Source organism: Macaca thibetana, chromosome 20 (genome assembly GCF_024542745.1).
Source record: "Macaca thibetana thibetana isolate TM-01 chromosome 20, ASM2454274v1, whole genome shotgun sequence".
Classification (NCBI taxonomy): Eukaryota; Metazoa; Chordata; class Mammalia; order Primates; family Cercopithecidae; genus Macaca; species Macaca thibetana.
Genome location: NC_065597.1, coordinates 8,338,564 through 8,356,525, shown reverse-complemented (window position 1 = coordinate 8,356,525; position 17,962 = coordinate 8,338,564). Strand labels below are relative to the sequence as shown.

Genomic DNA, 17,962 nt, shown 5'->3' with positions numbered 1-17,962 from the left:
GACAAACATGAGTTTGTCTCCAATATTGAAACTCTATCCTCACCTTCTTGCTTGATAATATTTGTCACGTAGGGTCCATATCAGGAACAAATGAGGTATTTCTGCCAATGGCTTGGGTCACTAGGAAGCTTTGGAAAAATGTTATTCTCTGTAAATCAAGAAGTTAAAGGCAGACTATCTTTCAATATCTATGATTCTTTGAAACAGGAAAAAGTATTTTGAATCTCAATCAAAAGTGGACAGAGAGGACTGATTCTTGTCTGTGTGGAGGTGAAACAGGGCCAATTAAATATGTTTACCCTAGAGATAGATAAGAGTTAAGACTCTGCTGTGGCTCTATAGATGCTCACAAAGCCTTCTCCCCCTCGGTGAGCTCAGAGGAGCCTTGAACTCTCTGAAAATGCTGAAGGATTTCCTGTGGCCCAGGAGCTTGCTACATGCCAAGCCCTGTAGCCAGGTGACAGAGGACCTAACGATCCTTGAGAATGTGGCATCTATGCTCCCATTTTACTTTTGTGGTACTAGACATAATAAAATAGGTGTGTGTCCAAATCCCGTCTGGTACTAGAATCATGGAAAATTCCTTTGGCTTTCATCCTCAATAGGCTATCATTATTTGATTCCAGGAGTTTAATAGACACAGCAACTGCCCTCCAAGTTTTAACCCAATTCTCTTTGACTTCTGATGGGCTCCAGGTATCTGTCTTTATCTCCTTTTCTGAGTGTGTCAAGAGATCCCCCCTGCTTCTACATTTTGGTTATTGGGGCTGGAATTGTCTGAGTAAGCATACTGTCTGGTTAATGAAGGACAACTTCAAAGCCTCTTGTTTCAAACTGTCAGAAACAAAACTAAGAACTACTGAATTCCTTACGCATTATACCTAAAATAACATATTAGTCATATTTATATTAGATGTAATATGGTATTTTAAAGATCTGTAGCATTATAAATCCTTATATTTAGTGTGCTAAATAATTTGGGGTATTTCCTAAGGCTCCCAACATCCCCATGTTTATATATATATATATGGTTGTTGTTTTTGTTAATCCCATTTTAGAAATGAGAAATCGGAGTCTTATGGAAATATAATGACTCACTCAAGGCTATATGGCTAGTAAGAAACAGAGCTGGAGCTTAAGCCTTAGCTGACACTAAGAAGAGCCTGTTTTATGCCTACCTCCAGTAAGGACAGGACGTATCCAAAGTAGGTTAAAAATATATTTTTATTGACTATGTGCTAGACTAGTACTGAGGTCAGCCTGGTCCAATCTACATGGGTTATCTCTTTCAACCCTTGCAAGAAGGATGGAGATTGCCCTTACCTTCCAGACAGTGAAACTGAGGTTCAGAATTCTTCCTGGAGTACTAAGACTGCATTTTTCTCTAGGGGTCAGATCACCATGGATCTTGCAGCTGTGTGGTCTGGGTTAACTAGGGAGCAGCCTGCCTCCCCTTTGATGTCCACTCTAGTTGGCAGTGGGGCTCCATCTGTGCAGCTGATGAAGATCTAGACTTGGGCATACTGAGTGGCATGACTTTGGGCTATGTCTTTCTCTTCTCTCCTTGAGGAGAGGTCACATGTGTACGCTTCCCTTCTGCTCCACCTAACATTTCCCATCGTTTCACTGAACTCTCCAGTTGGGCACACTGTTGTTCTACGTGTGCCCAGTATTGAGAGTATCTTTACACACATTGTTGCACCTAAACCTTGCAAAAATCTTGCAAGGCAAATATTACTATGAAACTTTATATATTTGGAAACTGAGGCTCAGAAAAAAAGTGAATTGTTCAAGGTCACACAGTTTGTGCCAAATGCAACGTGATTCAAACCTGGACATGCTGACACCTGAGACTTTTCTTTCCAAGACCCCTCTGTCAGGCATCTCTTTCCCTCCTGCCCCTGCTGCCTTGTAGGAATAACACATAAATTGGCCCCGTAAAATCCTAACAAGGGTTTCAGTCATTGACTAAGGTAAGCAGATGTCTGAAAGTTTGCCTTCAAGATGGAGTCTTGCCACTACTGGAATGAGATTTTCATGAAGGTTGGTTTCCTTGAGTTCAGATTCTATTGGACATATAATTTAATAGCTACTACATATTAAAAGAAAAGTCCCCATTTAATCATTGCAATACTTCTGTGAAATAGAAATTACTACTCTTATTTTATAAATCAAATCAAATAAAAATAACTGGGGCATATTTATCTAAGTAAGGACATCTCCCTCTCATCACTGCTATTTCCATTTATGAGACAGTATACAGTGACGTATTTTACACATGGAATGATCAGTGCAGATACTGCTGTTATATAGAACCTGTCATCGGAAGAGTAGACATTGTGACCTTGATTTGAGTATTTGGTGTCTTAATTAGAATTTAACATCTGTGGCATTCTTTGAAGCATCACTATGCTCAGACACAAGTTGGACCTGTGTGTTCAAGCCCAGGGCATGTCGATGTATCTAGGCATAGGTTCTAGAAAAGTCATTCCAAGGGACAGAGCATGGGCTTCAGTCACCTCTGAGCTAAGCCAGTTGTCCTCTTCAACAATAAGACAGAGACAGTGGGGGTCTGAGCTGGGACCTCATCCCCTTCTACCCAGCTCCAGGTTGGGCAGACATCAAAGCCACAGTTTCTGAAGCTCTCCAGAAACCTCTTGGCTCTCACTTATGCACAGGAAACCAATGAGCCTTCCTGTGTGTTTTTCTAGCAGATTTCCAAGCCTGGCTATTGGCTTTCTGTCGCTTCTTTCAGGCCTGATTAACATCGCATAAAATTGAGGGGTTTTCAGCTATTCTTCAAAGTGGAGGAATCAGTTTGCTTCGCTCTCATTCTGAAATAAGCAATTGCATTACCTCCATATGAATGGAGGCCGAGGAGGCAAGGTGATGGGATCAATATGCAGAAGGAGGGCAGGAGCTTGAAACAGCAGTGATGGAGGCAGTGCACTGCTCAGGCTAAGTCCTCAAATCAAGGGAAGCTCAGAGGGGCCAGTGATTGGTTTCTCTGCCTGCCAGTATGAGGAAAAGTGGAGACCCAGGCCCTGGTGGAGGGGGATTGTGATAAGGGTGCGGTTACATCTACTGGTCATTTACTACGTGCTGTGCTGAGTGTTCCACTTGATTATCTCTTAATCCTCATGACAACCTTATTTAATAGGTACTATTATTGTTCTACTTCACAGATGATAGAAACTGAGGCTCAGAGGGGTGAGTGAGTGGTCAGGGGCAGCACAAGTGGTGAATTAGGGAGCCATATTACATCCTAGACAATCCGAAACCAGACCTCCTCCCCTGACCAACACACTCGAAAGCATTCAGAGCTGAAGCAAGAAAAGCTTCCTAATTGGGCCTATAATCTCAGGCTATCATTCTCAGAGATAGATGGAGGAAATCTCAGAGACCCAATAACAGTGGCTTCCTTAGGGGCCAAGGAGCAGTCTCTCTTGCTGATGAAAGTCTAAATTCAGAAGTTCCCACAGGGGTTAGCATGGAGGAGAAGAAACAGCACAGAAAGATAGAGAACTCAATTTGAATCCCTGCTCCATTCACTGCCTTGGGACTGGTGAGCCAATAACTTGATCTCTCAGAGGCCAAATTTCCTGACCCATGAAATGAGGATGGTGTTACCTGTCTTTTAACAAAGTGCCTGGCCCGTGATAGGTGATTAATATCTGTTGGCTATCTTCTTTCTTTCTGGGGGCCTAGGGGTCTCTGAATATGCCTATGTGTCTATCCTCCACTTTCCACGTTTTGAAAAGCTTGGCAGAAGTCATCACTCAGGCAAATTCCTGTGAGAGAACACACTCAAAGTTGAGGTGCTTTGCTTTGGGTTGGAATTGTATCAGTGATGATATCCTTCTGCAAAGAAACTCTACATAGCAGACAGAAAGGCCCATACTTAAATAATTTGGTGGGAAAATGCATTTGTGCTGTGAGAAAAGTATTTCAACATCAAATTTATAGGGTATACAGTTGAAAAACCAATCCTGTTGAAAAATTTTGTGAACGACTGCATGGATGGTTTCTTCTCATTCATCGTGGATTAATATCCCTCTGTTCTTCCCATTTCCCCCAGGCTCCCATCTCTTCTACCCTTCTGGAGAACACCCAGGTTAGACACACAATTGCTACATGCCTTCCTTCTTACACTGGTGTAGCATCCTTCCCCCTTAGAACAGACAACTAAGAAAGCCCACTTGTTAAGTAAACAACTGGAAACCTTATCATTTCTGTGATTTAAACATTGGTAAATTGACCAGGGAGACTAAATTATCAAAATGGTGGAATGAGAACACATGAAATAAAATCTGTCTATTGATTGATTCATCTTTGGTGGAGGCTGGAAAGGCAAGGTGACCACACATCAAAGTTGCCCCTCACTCTAATGCCTACATCTTTAGAGGTGGTTCTTAGCACTGACGGCACATTGGGATCACCTGGGTGGCTTTGAAAACTCCCGATCCCAGATCAAACAAAGCATATTCTCTAGGAGTGAAACTCAGACATCAGATTTTTTGATTGTTTGTTTGTTAGCTCTCCAGGTGACACCAATGTGCAGCCAAAGTTGAGAACCTCTGTTTTGTGAATAAAGGACTAGAATACTTCAGAGGAAGAATGTTTGTCCTAAAGCCCACCACTCACCTGTTCCCATGGTTCTACAATTAAAATCTCTGCCAACGTCAACTCCCCTAAGAACCTGATTGAATTTCCTGTGGCTTCATCTCTGAGGCCCTGAGCATTTCAGGCTGCGAGCTGGCAGGCCATTGATGTGTGTGCTCACTGACAGCAATTCAACAGCTTCTGTTGGCATATTTGAGCTCAAAAAACTGAAAGATAAAGACTTCACATTAAGCTAAGGGGTCTTGCTCTCTCTCCTCCAGTCTCCCCAGGCTGATAAATAATGGATAATGAAGAACAGTGCTATTACATGCAGAAAGCACTTGGCATGCACCTCCAACACAGCACTTCCCATCGAAATCTGAGGTTCAGTTCAGCAGCAAATCTGTTTGGTGGTAAGGCCCTGTCCTTTCAGAGGGCTCCTTGATGCTGCCAAGTTATTTCATGAAAAAAGGAAAAAAAATCAACTATAGAATCAATCATATTTTCAGTTTCCCAAAGGCTAAAGGGCTGGGGTAGCGTGGTTGAAGTTTCTTTCTCTTTTTGAGCGTTGCATTCGTGCATCTACCTATCTTTGATGAGCAGAACAGCAAAACTACTCAGAGACGCCCATCGGAAACTGAGGTCCTTAGAAATCTTCTATTGTGTTTTTCTCTTTATAACATCACAATCATCAAAGTGTATATTGTATTTATTTAGTGTTTTTTTCTTTGTCTCCTCTGCTGGAGTTTATACTTTGCATTAAAGACACCATGCCTGTTTTGCAGCCCCTGTGCCTAACTTATTACCTGACACCTAGAAAGTTCTCAAGAAATATTGGTTGAATGGGTGTTGAAAGTGCAGCCTGTAACATCTGCTTGACACAGACTTTCAGGACATGTTTTCGGTTTATTAGTTATATAATTTTTATAACTTTGGGGGAAAATTCAGATCTTTCCAAAGAGGTGGCATGAATGTTGGAGGCAGCATTTACTCTGCATTAGAAATGAGAACTGGGGAACAGCCTGGGCATGTGGCAGTGCAACCTTGGAGAAGTCATATCCTCAGTTTTGTGGACAAAATGGGGGGTTCTATACTGACCCCTCTGGGCACATTGATGTTTTAGTTAGACAGTGTGCCAGAGAAGACAGACCCATCACTGAGTCTGGCATGTAGTGTGCATTCTCTGTGTGGTGGCATAATCAATGTGGAAGAACTGAAAGCTCAAATGCAAAAAACTTCAAGTGCAGTATGGACTTTCAGGTCAATTATTAACCTCTGAATGTCTTATTTTACTCATTTGTAAAGTACCCATATTTACTCAGACACTTAATTGGGACTCATAAATACAGTGTTTCACAAAGATTTTCACAAATAACTAATATCTCCAAATGCCTTGAAGATAAGGTGTTTTATTTTTAAATAAATTGAGAAACAGTACACTCTATGCATACTTCTTGATATAGTCAAGATTCAGCAACAAATATTTATTGGGCATCTACTACGTGCCACACACTGAATACACGAGTGAACAGAATAGACAGAAACACCTGCCCTCATGAAGCTTACATGTTAAGATGGACAAAAAAACAAAATAAATAAAATCATACATAGTGTGCAGGATGATATTAAATGTTAGGAGAAAAAAATATAGCAAGAAAAGGGATTGGAGAGGGTAGGGTTGAAGGAAAGGGAATGTTTCTTCTCTCATCATTTCTATAGAATCCCAGGGAAGGCTCTGATTGGCCTATGTGATTCATATGCCTGGCTGTTGGACCAATTACTGCTGAAGAAATTATATGGACTCTGTGATTGACCAGGCATGGTCATGTGCTCACTCCTAGGGTCAGAAGACAGAATGAGCTTCCAGAAGAAAAAAGACCAAACTTACAGTAAAGATGTCAACCTCTATTACAGGGCACTGGGCTCCTCCTGGAAGACCAAAAATAAATAAATAAATAAATAAAGAATCCAAAAAGAAAATAGCCATTGGGTACTAGGCTTAGTACTTGGGTAACAAAATTATTTGTACATCACACCCCCATGACATGAGTTTACCTACATAACAAACCTTCATAGGTACCCCTGAGCATAAAAGTTAAAAAAAAAAAAAAAGAATCCTGACGAATCCTACAGTAAATAAATGTGTACAACTTTGCTTACCCTCGTAGTTCCCCAATGCATTTGGACACATATTTTTGCTTGTGTAATACCTTTTTAACACTAATCAGGGCACATTTTGATAAACACCTTGCTATAAGTTCATATAATTTCATCAATGCTCCATCTATAGTTAACTGAGTCTCATTACTAGTAAATCCGTTTGGGTAAATCTTAAATTTTTAAAGGGCTTTCTAGATTTGCAGAAATTTATCCCTCCCCGTTTTTCCCTTTAATTAAAAGTATGTCTTGGCACAAGTAAGTGTCTTTCCTCAAATGTAATGAGAAGTTGAAAGGAATTGGCTTCTAAAGCAGAGTGGCCCGCATGGTATGGCAAAGGCTCGTCAGAGGATAAACGCATGAATCAGTCACTGGAGGACCTAGTTGTGATGCAGGAACAAATTTTCCAAACCACCAATTGTCCCAGTCAAATTAGTCTAGCTTAGTAAGAAACTTTATAATGTTTTATAGACATGTTTGCAAAATCACAACCCTGTCAAATGTCATGTCGTATTCCTTGTGACTTTGGAAAATGTCATGAAGTAAGCTATACCGGTAGGGTTCTTAATGCTTCCAATAAAAGCCTCTCATGGAGAGGGAAGCAGTTATTTACAATGGCTATTGAGCCACAAGTCACAAAACATAAAGCAGCCAGTTGAACGAGAGAAGTGGAAGACCCCCAAACTATTCACAGCAGCTTTCAGTGTTCCTGGGTAGAGTCCAGAACTGACTTCATTACCAAGTCACTGTTGTACCCTAGCAAGTTATTTCACCCTCTGAGGAATCTGGATTCTCTCTCAGTGGATGCTGGGATAATAGCAATGAACTCCTGAGGTTTAGGAAAAAAGGTCAGTGATTTTGACAACTAAGAGACTTTATAGGATTCTTTATCTTTGGAAAAGTTTTCTTTTTAATGACTCTGGTTTTATTTTAAAATTCAATGCATAGCCATTTAAAAATAATAAAGTGTATGAAGAAAATACTCACAATTCCTCAGCTTGGAAATAACCACTACTATACTTTTGGGAAAACGTTAACTTTTATGTGGCTCTTTTGAGTTCTCTTCATGTAAAAATGCAAATAAGTATCTGGTGTGTATTGTGTGTTGGTATATATGCAGTTCTTCATACAAATTTATCTTAACATTGCCCCACAGCATCAGAAGGTCTTCATATGTAAAATTGCAATGGCTATCTAACATTTCATCTATTAAATGCCCTGTAATTTATTAATTGTTCTACTATATTTGGAGATATATATTGCAACTACATTCTCATGTTTTTGTCACTGGAAATAAAATGATTTAAAAAATTTTCACATAAAGTGTTGAAGAAAGCAACTGGTAGGATTCATCTCTTAACAATCTTAAAAGCCCTCTAAGAACAGATAATTGACTAACTAAAGAGGTGACAAGAGTAATCTATCCCAAAGCACTGGGCTTTTTTTGCACGTTTGATTTGTTTTTCCAATAATGCTGAGAATATACTATACAATTGAATGATAATGGAGCCTGAATGACATTTATCAGAATGTAATTATTCCTATGTGTGTAGATGTATGCACACACACTCGTATTTTCCTCTAAGTCTTATTTCCCCTCAATAAACTTCTAATAAGGCTTTAGTAATAAGAGGAGTACAGTTCTTCTGTCTACTATGCAAGTGTATCAAATGGGGTAACTCTGCTGCCGACATGTGCTTGTTTTAAAGTTCAAGGCAGGCTAAGTTGATATTCCTGAACAAGTGCACCAAGGAAACTCATAAGAAAGGTGCACGCTAATAAGACTTCTGAAATCATTAAGTTGCTTTTTCAAGCAAATGGGACCTGCTCAATTAGCTATTTTGTTCCCTGGTATGTCCCATATCTTTCCATGGAACTAATGGCCTTTTCAACTGCTGCATTTTTTAATCCATGCCACACATTTCCTCAGGCTAGTCTGCCTCATTTTCCTGGTGCTTCCAAAGATTATCATTGTAAAAACTGTGGCACCAACCTTAAACACACTGTGTTAGGATCACTCACCCACTGCCCAGTTTCCAATTTAGCTAAAGTAAAATTCGTTAATTATCTTGGAAGAACAATTCCAAGAGTTTTTTTTTTTTTTCTGCAAGAATACTTTTATTTCCCTCCCTCAGCCTCAGTGACAGTGATTTTGATGGGTGGTGGAACATTTTATTGACCACTACAGTCTAATTTTGTTCCCTGCTGTTGGGGTAACGTAAGCTCCATTTTCTTGCACTGAGGATGGAAGGCGTCAGAGTGGCGACCTGGCCAGTTTCCCATTGATCCCATCCTCTGCTATGGGATGGAGTGGGGAGGGAGAATTGACCTACGGAAACCTCTGGCTCATTGCCTTCAGAAGTCAGGGTGTCAGTTTTCAGACTCTGCCAGACACTGTGGCCAAGGCCAAGGGTGCTCCGTCAAATCTATCCATTTCAATTAAAGGTTAGAGAGTTGGGAAGTAAAAATAATCAATTTTGCAGGCTAAACTCCATCATCCTGTCGACACTTTATCTTTGCTCCGGATATACTTGTGCAGGATATGTTTAATAAGACTTTCATGGCATTATTCACTGATGACACTTCTGGTTAGAGATTGATCAAAGCTACTTTGTAAAAGTTATCAAGCTAAGGGAAAATGGCAAAAGATATATATATATATGTATATGTGTGTGTATATATATATGTAATGTATGTGTGTGCAGTGTACAAAACTTTCTTATACTAAAGCATTTCTTATTTGCCATTCAAATAACTCCATGACCAAATGCTAAGCTCTATTGCCAGATCAGCTAAATTATGTATTACATTATATTTAATGCTCCAATTAAATATGCTGATCACCATGATTCCCAAGTATCTCACATTTTATGACCACAGAGATATGGAGTTTTACTAATGCCCTGTCTTTTAACAGTGAAACATTCAACCATTTACTAACTCTCAATGCAATGTGTTGGTCATTTATTGAGCAATTATGGTGTGCCAGGCAGTGCATTTAGAGATGTGCATACATTATCTAATTTGATCCTTAATTCTTTGGAATAAATATAAATTCTAATAGATAGCTGTGCTCAACACATTTATTTATCTTTCTTTATTGTCATTACTTTTTCCATTGTACTCATGGAGTGGCAATAAATTCATGAAGGCAATGACTGAGTGTACATCACCACCCTCTCTTTAGCATCCAGAGTGTGTGTGGAACTGAGAAATCATACAATACTGAGTATGCTAGTGAGTTATAATATTATTATTATCCCCTCATGTAAATTAATTACCTGACACTTAGTAAGGTCAAGTAATTTGACCAAAAGTGACACAGTTTGTAAGTGAGAACTGGGAGTTGAACCTGACTTTGTCTGACTGTCTCCTGTGCTTAAGCCCATTACTGACACATCTCCATGACTGGTGTAACCAAACATGACCCAAACTTTGGCCAAGAGTTGATTTCTGCACTTCTAAGTACTTGACTTAAGATAGTGGACTCTCAAATGAAAGTGAGTTTCTGCCAGTAGCAAAGAATGAAGACAGAGATATAGCTCTTGGATAGACAGCCAATAATGCCTTCCACCAAAAATGAGTAGTGAAATAACAATGGGAGCCACAGGGTGAAGGATGTAGCTGAGTAGCATCAATTTCTACTTTAATACTAAAAATCCTGATACTTTGTTTTTAATTATCTCTATCCTTATCCCTGTACTTGACTATTTAATGGATCAGCCATACTTGAGTAATCCACAGGCTTTTCAGCTCAACAAGCTCAAATTGAATTGACCATCCTGTCCACAATATTTGTTTCCTATCCTGCAGTCCCTTTTCTCTGGGCCCCTCTGGCACTACATCTATCAGTTAATCTAAGGCTTAAAACTGGACAGATTCTTAAAATCTCTCTCCACTTTAATAGCTACCCTCACACAAGCACATATATTATGACATTGAGTTTTGTCAACTCTGAGATGCAAATATTTCTTAGATTTTCCACTCAACTCTGTGGTCACCATCACTGTCCAAACTCATACAGGATGAGTATCTTGTATCTGAAATGCTTGGGTCCAGAAGTGTTTGGGATTTTGGATTTTGAAGTATTTGCATTACATATCATGTTGGTGCTCATTAATTTTTGGATTTGGGAGCAATTTGGATTTCAGATTTTCAAATTTGGGATTTTCAACCTGTGTTCTCATAGTGTCTCATCTGGCCTATTGCCAGAACCTCTTGTTGGTTTCTATCTCTGTCTTCACCATACTCAATCTAGGCTTGAATATATCACTAGGTAATGTTCCTTAATTATAAATCTGTGCACAACTCATAAAGCTTCCTAGTTATCATCATGATAAAAAGGTGCTTGCTATCTGACTTCTGTTCAGCCATCCGTACTTAACTTTTGTTTCTCTACCCTTTTTATTTTCCTAGTAAGGAATCCTGATCTACATGAATTCCAATAACACATCAAAGATAACTTGTGCTTCCAGCATACTGTTAGCAGTTAAACAACAAAACAAAACATATTAAACAATGGTTTTCAGACATTGGACAAAGACAGCTCAAATAAGTTATTTATGAAAAAAGTAAAGCAAATGAGGCAAGCTCTACAATTGCTTGGAACTAACTGTCTGGGGGAGTTTCCAGGACACAGTGAAGAGAGTGGGAACCCAAATGAACTCTTGGCCTTCCTAAATGGAGAAGATGGAGTTGAGAGTTTAGTGTAGGGGGAAAAGATGATTAGAATTCACAGCGAAGAGAAAGAAGATGGCCATAGAATGAGGAGAGATCTGAACAAAAAGAGAGATGCGGAGACATGCAGAAGGTCTCCATCTGAGTACTGATCAATACATACATGTAAAAACCTGGGGAAAGAACCACCTGAAAGAATAATTCAGACAATCCCTGGTGCTCACACAGGGCTGGAAATAGTTTGTGTTTCCATGAACCAGAGTGCAAATCAATTAGTACATAAGTAAGTAAATCTTTGAGACTACATAGTGCATCAGTTAACACAGAAAGGGTATTGCCTCAATAGTTTGGTAAACTTAGCCCTAGCCTAAAGGGTGCTTCAAACCTGCCACACAAAGCTGAGACACAATGGGGAAAAAAGCTGAGAAAGGATAAAACTGTTTTCAACTAAATTATCTGCACCCCAGAAAAAAAGTTTTGGTATATTTTAGGGAATACAAAAATATCCAACTTAACAAGGTAAATTTTACAGTATCCTTTTTTCCAATAAGAAATTACCATATACGAAAAGAATTGAAATATTTTATATACTCAAGAAGTAAAGTATGAACATATTAAGAAAATATGTGGAAGATATAAAAAGAAGACCCAAATTGAGCATCTACTGGGAAAAAAATAGTATTTAAGATTAAAAATATGCCAAGTGGGATTAACAGCAGATTAGATACTGAAGAAGAGACCAGTAAAATTGAAGATAGCAATAAATACTATCCAAAATAGAATGGAAAGGGGAAAATAACACTGAAACACCACCAGCATCAAGAAGAGATCTGTGGGAAAACAGTAAGTTGTGTAATATACATGTAATTGGAGTTTCTAAAAAGTGATAAGGGTCCTATTTGAAGATGTAATAGCTAAATATATTTTTTTCAAATTTGATAAATATTATCCAACTACATATTTAAGAAGCTCAACAAATAATGAATAATAATTATGAGGAACATTACACCAATGCACATCATTACACAAATGAAAAACATTACTAATGCAATCAAATTGCTTAAAAATAAAAATAAAAATCTTAAAACATCCAGAGAGGAATATAAAACAGTGTACATCCAGAGGAACAAAGGTAAGAATAAGGCAAAGATCAGAAATATGGGTAAAGGATAAATACTGGAGAAGCTTTTGTGCATGGTAAACAAAATTCAACTTTATTCTGAACTTTGTATTTTAGTGCAAGCTAGAAGACAGTGGCACAACATTGCCAAGTTACTTGTGGTAGTGAATATGAGGGAGTATCAACCAAGAATGTTACACCCAGTAAATGTACCTTTGAAAAATGAAGAAAAAAAATTTAAAAAGCAAAGACTCTTTTAGATACACCAAATCTGAAATAACCCATCAACAATGGATCTGCTCTACATGAAATGTTAAAGGAATTGTTTCCAACAGAAGCAATATAAAACCAGATGGAAAAGGGAATCTACACAAGGAATGAAAGAGGCCAGTAATGGCTAACAAATAAGTATATAATAAAAGTTATTTTTTATTTTTGGAAAATCATTTTTAAGACGCTTGACCTCCAAAAGCAAGCTAAAAGAAATTATTACATGGTTTATAAATATATAGAAGTAGAATATATGACAATGACACAAAGGCAAGAAAGGGTAAAGGGAAGAATACTTTTGTAAGATAAAATACAACTACTACAAACACTAAAACAATCACTAAAAAAGGGAAAGAAAAAGTGGTATTGCCAACAAGCAAACAAAAGAGATCATTTGAAACTTAAAAAAATACTCAGTCTAACAACAAACTATGTTCTCCTTGTTCCTGTGCCTATTAATATATGTTGTCTCTGACTACTTCTGCTTCAGAATATCTGGCAAACTCCTACCCATCTTTCAAGCATCAACTCAACTAATGCCTTCTCTGGGGAGCCTCCTATGATGCTCATGGTCATGCATATTATTAGAAAAATAATTGTGCTATGGTCTTATTATTGTTTGTTTTCATGGCTGACTCCTCATTAGACTTCAAGTTCTTGAGAACAGAGGTAATGCACTTTTATCTCTCTGTCTTTGGCAAATAGCATAACCCTACCGCATAGTAGGACTTTAGTAAATATTTATTGAATAAATAAAGTCGATGTTCAATGGTTTTATTAACTGTAATTTCTCTTTGGGTTTTGCCACCTAAATCATATTTACCTTGCTAGCACCTGGTGACCTTCTTTATTCTAAAACAATCACTGGGAGACTAAAAACCTAGGTTAAATAATACTAATGTTATTATTCCTGAGATCATGAAGTCCAAATATTTCAATAGCAAAATAATAAGACTAGCCCCAAGAAAAGTTCATGTTATTATTGTTTCAAGAAATATCCAAGATAGTTTGAGGATTTCTACTATTCACATATCTCTAAAATTCCTGTCAAAATTCTGCAAGTTTTCACTCAAATGATCCCTTTTTGTAAAGTTTTTCCAGTATACCCAAATATAAATACTCTTTTACCTCTTCTGAACTCCCCTGGCCCTTTTCATGTCAATTTGGACATCAAGTATAGTCATTGTGGATATAAACTAATTCATGGTGCTTCTTATCTCTCTTTCTGGACTATAAGATCCTTTTATCTGATTCATTTGTTCATCCCTCTCTGGAGCATATTGTCAAATTAAGTGTAAGTTCAATTACCCTCTTAAAGAAATGAATAAAGGATTCAGAATTTAACTTTCTCAATTTTGGTAATTTTTTCCATAGCTATATGGAATGGTTGGCTGCTATTGCACCAAGATTTACATAGGGAGAAACTAAGGCTTAGATAACAACCACAAATGTCTACATAAAATATTTTTAAATTAATCATCTATAATTTCAATCTACATTATGAAATTCTACACGGATATGATTTACTTGAGACTTTTCAATAAGAAGTCAAAATTCTGTTTTTACTTTTTTTGTTTTCTTCTTGAAACATATTTTTAAAAATCTTATTGGAAATCCGTAACCTTTACCAATCCATAAGTTATTTATTTACTCATCTATTTTACTCATTTATTTTTTTCAATAAGTATTTATAGCAGGCTATCCATGTGCAAGGCATAGTGCTACCAAAGGGTGAAGATACAGCGGTGGGTAAAATCACAATCCCTGCTCTAAATGGACTCCCAGTGATGAGAAAGACAAATATAAACAAAATATTAAGACTTACATAGTAACTAAAAGAGGCGTGCTCAGGAAAACAAAAACAAAATATTTACCCAAAAATGTGAGTGGGCAGAAAGAGAACCTTGGGTGATATGCTACCTAAAACAAAACCTGCAAGTAGAAAATACCAAGACACACTGAGGAGAGAGCATTGAGCAGAGTGCAGTGTGTATGTTGGTAGAATCAGTACAATAGGAGACCATTAAGAGATATACCTGCAAACGCGGTTAAAGGATAAACACTGGAGAACCTTTTGTGCATACTAACAAAATTAAACTTTATTCTGACGATGGTAGAGAATCATTGAAGTGTTTTAAGTGAATAAAATCTGTATATTTGCATTAAAGAAAATCAGCGGGTTGTAAAGAAGATGTGTTAGAGAGTGGAAGACTCCAATGAAAAAACCAATCAACTTGTATTGGGATTAATTTTCCTTATCTAGAGAATGACAGCAAAAAAAAAAAAGAAAAGAAAAGAAAAGAAAGATGATTCCCGATGCTAATAGTCTATGATTTTAAAATATGATATCTCTTTGACACTCTGAGGGGTCTCAAGTAAGACACTTTCCTTCTTATAGCTTCTAAATTTCATTATCTCTAAAATAAGGAATTTGGGCAAGGCCATCTCTGAGGTCTCCTTTCACATACACTACCCATGGTCCAAACACCATTTCATTTCTCTCTCAGGTAATAACAAAGGTGTCAGAGTGTGTAAAGCAATGTTCAATAATTTTACAATTAAAAAAATACAAGAATATTGCACTCCAATGTCTACTGATTTCTAGCAATTAGAAAATAATTATACTGCAAGTTTTTAAAAAGTCTCCTCAGACTCAATGGCTCAGCAAAAGTTATTAATTGAAACTAAAAATAAATGTGTGACCCTCTTTGTGTTCCCTTCTCTTTTACTCTTGTGTGATAACCTCAGTGAGTCCCTCCCCATCCAGCAAGTGAGAAAATATGCAATGGCCCTTCCATTATTGATTCTTTATTACAATCATGAGTCTTGTTTGAACAGCCAACTCTGTGGGTGACTGAGGGCTCCCGCTGCCCATTGAGTAATTAAGCCTGGGATTATGAAAGTTGGAATTGCTTACTCCTGCCCTGGAGCCCTTAGAAGACCACTGCAGCTGACCCAGGGCTGTGGTTACCATATTTTCCTAAACATAAATGGTATATACATCATTTACCAATGGGAGAGAATATATAAATTCCAGAATATATAAATATATAAATTATAAATATATAAAAACCCAGATTACTTGGGTTTGAATCTGGCTTCAAGTTTTACGAGCAGTGTGATCATGGCATAACCCACATATGTGTAAAATTCAGTCCATTACTCTTAAAAATTAGAATAATAATGATGATGCCCACATCACTTGGTGAGTACAAAATAAGATAATTACCTCCTTATTTAATACTGCAGCCCACCTCCTACTGCGATTTGACACCTTTCACCTTGCTCGTTGTAAACAATTTTCTACTACAGAACTTATCACATTATACTGCACAATGCACTTATTATTTTTATGCTTTATTTCTCCACCATCGTATAGAATAAGAAATCTACAAATGTACATTTGCTTTCTCCAAAAATTTATCCCAAATGCCCAGAACATTTCCTGGCACGTAGTAGGCACTCAATGAATAGTTACCAAATTAAAAAAAAATAGTGAATTTGAAATTGGCTATTAGCATTTAATGAATGTTAGATTAAATTATTGCCATTGACATCAACATCATCAGGAAATTGCAGGTAATTTGGTGTCTTGTGTAGTTATCAAGAATTGTTTTTTCACCATTGATAGCATTCAAGGTCACATTTGTAAGAGATGGTAAAGCAAGATTTTGGTTTTGTCTCTACTGGACACAGTCTGGTTGATTGCCTGCTGTGCCAGGCACTCAGCCACATGCTGAGAAAACAAAGAAAAGGAAATCTAAGTCCCAGTCTCAGAAGCTCACACACAGTAGTGATTATTATCTTGCAATTAATGAACTGAATCTGAAGTCTCTAATGAATTTATTTGTTATCTAATTATATCACCTGTGATTCTCACACACACAGATAAATGGTTGTTTTCTTTCTTCCTTCCCCCATCCCCAAGTCAGGAACTTCAAGGAGACCTTGAACAATGCCCATGACCTAGGATGATGCCCGTGGCTTGGAAAGCATCAATAAACAAGGGCCATGAGAATCATCCGGGGAACATTTTTAAATAGGGAGGGGACTGGCCCAAGAAATTCTGACTTAGTAGATCTGAGGTGGAGCCCAGAGCTCTGCATATTAACAAACATCCCAAGTGATGCTCTCCCAGGTAGACTGCAGCTTACACATGGAGAAACACTGATTTAGAAGGTGTATTTCATCTGAGAAAGAGTTATAAGAGCATGTGATCTCTTATAACAGGGATTCTGTCTATAAGGCTAGGATTCATGAGCAGTGTTTGCCAAAGGACAGCAAGGCTAAAATATGAGTCATTGCTATCAGTGAAAGAGAAGAAAGTGACAGAAAAAAAATAGGGAGAACCCAGGAGGATGTGGCTCAAGAAAGGTGAAGAAAAACCAAATGGACACTACAGTTGTCTGGATGGCAGAGTGGAAATACTCGTATTTTATTCTCTTTAGTCTTTTCCTCCTGTTTCCAACCCTAGCTTTTTCCATCATCCTTTACATGTATGGTATTCTACAATTCCATCCTTCACCTCTTCATTTCCATGTACCACCTCATTCATTCCAAGAGTTTCAACATCCATTTTAAAAATTCCTCATGAGCCTGTCTGAGCTCCTCATTTTTCCTGTTCAATAGGCCCATCCATCTGGCAGAGAAAGGGATGCTCAGGACACAGAACAGCCATCCTATATTAACAAGATTGCTGTGAGCACCAGCTTTGGCAGAGGTCTCTGGCAACCTCGCTCACCTGCGGCTCCTCACCCTCCTGCAACACTTCCTGAGAGGCAGAGACATCGACTGGGAGAAACCTGAGGCGCCATCTTGGTCAGTGAAATGGTTTCTGTTTGATTTTGGTTTTGGTTTCTCTTTTATTTTTCTTTTTGCCTATCTATTTGTTTGAGGAGCTGTGGACAGAAATGAACCCTTCTGAAATAGACATCATTGAGAATTAGGTAAACATTCCTTCAAAGAAAACCTCCTACGAAAATAACGTATATAAACAGATATTTCCTGAAAGCATGTGCTACAGAGGCCCCAATCTACACATGAGGAACCTGAGGCCAGGGAGATGAAGAGACGTTGACTTTTTCTAGAAGATGATCTTAGAGCTTTGTCTCCTAACGAGTTTGTTAAGTTTTTGTC

At 37.9% G+C, this 17,962-nt stretch overlaps 1 long non-coding RNA gene across 1 annotated transcript in view; it reads left to right on the top strand.

The window, feature by feature from the left end:
- LOC126945042 (uncharacterized) overlaps positions 1-17,635 on the top strand; it is a 189,449-nt gene extending 171,814 nt beyond the window's left edge. Inside the window, exon 3 of the long non-coding RNA XR_007722276.1 lies at positions 17,456-17,635. This is a non-coding gene — a long non-coding RNA (uncharacterized LOC126945042). The remainder of the gene's footprint in view (positions 1-17,455) is intronic.
- The last annotated feature ends 327 nt before the right edge of the window (positions 17,636-17,962 follow it).